Here is a 5,806-nt window from a genome sequence, read left to right as displayed (position 1 = left end):
GGGTATTAAATATCCATCTGAACTGGGGCAAGGCAGGGTATTAATGCTCCAAATGAACTGGGACTAGACAGGATATTAATGCTCCAACTGAACTGGGGCGGGCAGGGTATTAACACTCCATCTGAACTGGGGCTAGGCAGGGTATTAACGCTCCAACTGAACTGGGTCTAGGCAGGGTATTAACGCTCCAACTGAACATATGCAGGGTATTAACACTCCAATTGAACTGGGACTAGGCAGGGTATTAAATCTCCATCTGACCTGGGGCAAGACAGGGTATTAATGCTCCAAATGAACTGGGACTAGACAGGATATTAATGCTCCAACTGAACTGGGGCGAGGCAGGGTATTAACACTCCATCTGAACTGGGGCTAGGCAGGGTATTAACACTCCATCTGAACTGGGGCTAGGCAGGGTATTAACGCTCCAACTGAACATATGCAGGGTATTAATGCTCCAACTGAACTGGGTCTAGGCAGGATTTTAATGCTCCAACTCAACTGGTGCTAGGCAGGGTATTAACGCTCCAACTGATCTGAGGCAGGGTTTTAATGCTCCAACTGAACTGGGGCATGGCAGGGTATTAACGCTCCAACTGAACTGGGTCTAGGCAGGGTATTAACGCTCCAACTGAACTGGACTAGACAGGATATTAATGCTCCAACTGAACTGGGGCGAGGCAGGGTATTAACACTCCATCTGAACTGGGGCTAGGCAGGGTATTAACACTCCATCTGAACTGGGGCTAGGCAGGGTATTAACGCTCCAACTGAACTGGGTCTAGGCAGGATATTAACGCTCCAACTGAACATATGCAGAGTATTAATGCTCCAAATGAACTGGGACTAGGTAGGGTATTAATGCTCTAACTGAACTGGGGCTAGGCAGGGTATTAACATTCCAACTGAACTGGGGCTAGGCAGGGTATTAATGTTCCAACTAAACTGGGGCTAGGCAGGGTATTAATGCTCCATTTGAACTGGGGCTAGGCAGGGTATTAACACTCCAACTGAACTGAGGCTAGGCAGGGTATTAACACTCCAAATTAACTGGGGCAAAGCAGGGTATTATCACTCCAAATGAACTGGGGCTAGACATGGAATTAACGCTCCAACTAAAACTGGGACTAGGCAGGGTATTAATGCTCTAACTTAACTGGGGATAGGCAGGGTATTAACGCTCCAACTGAACTTGGGCAAGGCAGGATATTAATGCTACAACTGAACTGGGGCGAGGCCGGGTATTAACACTCCATCTGAACTGGGGCTAGGCAGGGTATTAACACTCCAACTGAACTGGGGCTAGGCAGGGTATTAACGCTCCAACTGAACATATGCAGGGTATTAATGCTCCAACTGAACTGGGTCTAGGCAGGATTTTAATGCTCCAACTCAACTGGGGCTAGGCAGGGTATTAACGCTCCAACTGATCTGAGGCAGGGTTTTAACGCTCCAACTGAACTGGGTCTAGGCAGGGTATTAACACTCCAACTGAACAAGGACTAGGCAGGGTATTAACATTCCAACTGAACTGGGGCTAGGCAGTGTATTAACACTCCAACTGAACAAGGACTAGGCAGGGTATTAACGCACCGACTGAACTGGCGCTAGGCAGGGTATTTACTCTACATCTTAACTTAGAATAGGCTGGGTATTAACATTCCAACTGAACTTGGGCTAGGCAGGGTATTAACACTCCAACTGAACTGGGACTTGTCAGGGTATTAACGCATCGACTGAAATTGGGATAGGCAGGGTATTTACTCTCCAACTGAACTGTTGCGAGGCAGGGTTTTAATGTTCCAACTGAACTGGGGATAGGCAGGGTATTAACACTCCAACTGAACTTGGGCAAGGCAGGATATTAATGCTACAACTGAACTGGGGCGAGGCAGGGTATTAATACTCCAACTGAACAAGGACTAGGCAGGGTATTAACATTCCAACTGAACTCGGGCTCGGCAGGGTATTAACGTTCCAACTGAACTGGGGCTAGGCAGGGTATTAACACACCGACTGAACTGGGGCTAGGCAGTGTATTAACACTCCAACTGAACAAGGACTAGGCAGGGTATTAACGCACCGACTGAACTGGGGCTAGGCAGGGTATTTACTCTACATCTTAACTTAGACTAGGCTGAGTATTAACATTCCAACTGAACTTGGGCTAGGCAGGGTATTAACACATCGACTGAACTTGGGCTAGGCAGGGTATTTACTCTCCAACTGAACTGTTGCGAGACAGGGTATTAATGCTCCATCGGATCTGGGTTTAGGCAGGGTATTAATGCTCCAACTGAACTGATGCAGGGTATTAATGCTCCAACTGAACTTGGGCTAGGCAGTGTTTTAATGCTCCAACTGAACTGGGGCTAGTTAGGGTATTAACACTCCAAATGAACTGGGGCTAGGCAGGGTATTAATGCTCCAACTGAACTGGGGCTAGGCAGAGTATTAACGCTCCAAATTAACTGGGGCTAGGCAGGGTATTGACGCTCCAACCTAACTGAGGCAGGGTTTTAACACTCCAACTGAACTGATGCAGGGTATTTATGCTCCAACTGAACTGAGGCAGGGTATTAACGCTCCATTTGAACTGGGGCTAGGCAGGGTATTAACGCTCCAACTGAACTGGGTTTAGGCAGGGTATTAACATTCCAACTGAACTGGGGCTAGGCAGTGTATTAACACTCCAACTGAACAAGGACTAGGCAGGGTATTAACGCACCGACTGAACTGGCGCTAGGCAGGGTATTTACTCTACATCTTAACTTAGAATAGGCTGGGTATTAACATTCCAACTGAACTTGGGCTAGGCAGGGTATTAACACTCCAACTGAACTGGGACTTGTCAGGGTATTAACGCATCGACTGAAATTGGGATAGGCAGGGTATTTACTCTCCAACTGAACTGTTGCGAGGCAGGGTTTTAATGTTCCAACTGAACTGGGGATAGGCAGGGTATTAACACTCCAACTGAACTTGGGCAAGGCAGGATATTAATGCTACAACTGAACTGGGGCGAGGCAGGGTATTAATACTCCAACTGAACAAGGACTAGGCAGGGTATTAACATTCCAACTGAACTCGGGCTCGGCAGGGTATTAACGTTCCAACTGAACTGGGGCTAGGCAGGGTATTAACACACCGACTGAACTGGGGCTAGGCAGGGTATTGACGCTCCAACTGAACTGAGGCAGGGTATTAACGCTCCATTTGAACTGGGGCTAGGCAGGGTATTAACACTTGAACTGAACTGGATCTAGGCAGGTTATTAATGCTCCAACTGAACTGTTGCGAGACAGGGTATTAATGCTCCATCGGATCTGGGTTTAGGCAGGGTATTAATGCTCCAACTGAACTGATGCAGGGTATTAATGCTCCAACTGAACTTGGGCTAGGCAGGATATTAACACTCCAACTGAACTGGGGCTAGGCAGTGTTTTAATGCTCCAACTGAACTGGGGCTAGTTAGGGTATTAACACTCCAAATGAACTGGGGCTAGGCAGGGTATTAATGCTCCAACTGAACTGGGGCTAGGCAGAGTATTAACGCTCCAAATTAACTGGGGCTAGGCAGGGTATTGACGCTCCAACCTAACTGAGGCAGGGTTTTAACACTCCAACTGAACTGATGCAGGGTATTTATGCTCCAACTGAACTGAGGCAGGGTATTAACGCTCCATTTGAACTGGGGCTAGGCAGGGTATTAACGCTCCAACTGAACTGGGTTTAGGCAGAGTATTAACACTCCAACTGAACTGGGGCTAGGCAGGGTATTGACGCTCCAGCTGAACTGAGGCAGGGTATTATCACTCCAACTGAACTGGGGCTAGGCAGGGTATTGACGCTCCAACTGAACTGGATCTAGGCAGGTTATTAATGCTCCAACTGAACTGGGGCTAGGCAGGGTATTGACGCTCCAACTGAACTGAAGTAGGGTATTAATTAACACTCCAAATGAACTGGGGCTAGGTTTTAACTCTACAACTGAACTGTGGCTAGGCAAGGTAGCAACTCTCCCCCTGACCTGGAGCTATAGGGATGCAGCTGCACCTCTATTCCTGGGCTCAAACACCTCAACATTCATGTGTCAGATGCTGGGTGCGCTGCAAGTATCTATGTTATAACTTATATTTTGTTTAGTTTTCAGTTTTTAACATAGAGTTCATTTTTTGACTGACATTTTTCCAGCCATCCCCAGTGGGAAGAGAGGAGAACCTCTTTTGGCTGCTGATGCATCTTTCTGTGCTTCTTAGCCTCTTCTTGTTCTGCCCTTTCTCCTGAACATCACTCTTCCTTTCTCCCTTTTTTCTTTTTACTCCCCCGTTGGTAATTCTCTCAAACTCCAAACCACCGCCCAATCCACCGCCCAATCACTCCCCCCTCTTCTCCCCCTACCTCTTCCCATCAGCACCCAAGGCTGATGAATGCGCGGCCTCCTATTGATCGCGATGGGTGATGGATGATGGGCCTGAGATGAGTGATGGGGTGCAGGGGAAGGTGCCAATAAGGGGGCCTCAAGGGGGCGGGGCATCCCCCGCCGAGCTTAATGCCATGAGACTGGGGCCACGACTGCTGTGGAAACCACTCTGCCCTGCTCCTTCACCCCCTCCCACCCACCCACACGCACACTCACCCGTTTGTGGTTCTTCCCACACACCAGCCCATGTCGTTCTCTCCACTCTTTCTCTTTCAGCTTTGTGCTATCTGGATGTATTGTGGAGGGAGGGGTGTGAGGAGGAGGTGCGGAAAGGTGGAACATGATGCGGGTGAAGGGGGATGAGGAGTAAGGGGGAGGGTGGGGGGGTAGTGGAGGGGTGAGCTCGCGAAAAGATGATGGATGACAGGGCAGAGGGGGAAGACTGCTTCGCCGGCTCCAAATTGATATCCAGGCAAATGTTTTTGTCTGCTGTGAAAAATGCTGCCTTAACACTCATCTCTACTACCCCCCCTTCCCTCCTTCTCTCACTCCTTTCTCTTCCCCCTCTCCTTTCCTACTCCCCTCCTTCCCTCTTTAGCTTTCCCTGACTGCAGTGAATCCAACACAGCAATCCATTCCCGGCCCGTGCATTTCCCTCTTGCGTTCCGACAGTGCCAGATCATTGCGCCGGCTTCCCGCCATTCCTCACAGCTTTTATTTCCCCGTCGTCATGGAAACCCACCTGGATTATTGCCCAGCACTCTTTGTTCCTCATTCCTCTTCCCACTTCTCCCTCTTGATGTGCCATTTACAGAACACCATGCAAAGCATACTATCAATTGAGGGCGGAGAGGTATTTTTTGGGGGCCAGACCACACTTAATGCTAAAAGGCCACTTGGGATAGCGTTGTTGATTTGCAATGTTTTCAGGGTACATTTTTAGAATACAGTCTTTTAGGTGTTTGACATTTCTGGTGGTTTGAAGGGTGCTTCATTGAAATCATGTTCTTCTGTTAGTTTTGACTGTTTGACTGTATGTAGGTTTTGGACTGGATGGGCATGGGGAGGCCTGGTGCTTCCACCTCTGACATCGGGGATTAGGGGAGAGAGGGAGAGAGAGAGAGAGAGAGAGAGAGAGAGAGAGAGAGAGAGAGAGAGAGAGAGAGAGAGAGAGAGAGAGAGAGAGAGAGAGAGAGAGAGAGAGAGAGAGAGAGAGAGAGAGAGAGAGAGAGAGAGAGAGAGAGAGAGAGAGAGAGAGAGAGAGAGAGAGAGAGGGAGGGAGAGGGATGAACTCAGTTTTGTGCAGTGCTTAAGGAGAGAACCAAGAGAGAGAGATGCAGGGTTAGATTAGGAGCGGGGCGAGGCTCCAGCGCCAGGTTTACA

The sequence above is a fragment of the Salvelinus alpinus genome, chromosome 24, assembly GCF_045679555.1.
Source record: "Salvelinus alpinus chromosome 24, SLU_Salpinus.1, whole genome shotgun sequence".
NCBI classification, from domain to species: Eukaryota; Metazoa; Chordata; class Actinopteri; order Salmoniformes; family Salmonidae; genus Salvelinus; species Salvelinus alpinus.
This window is presented reverse-complemented; position numbering follows the sequence as displayed.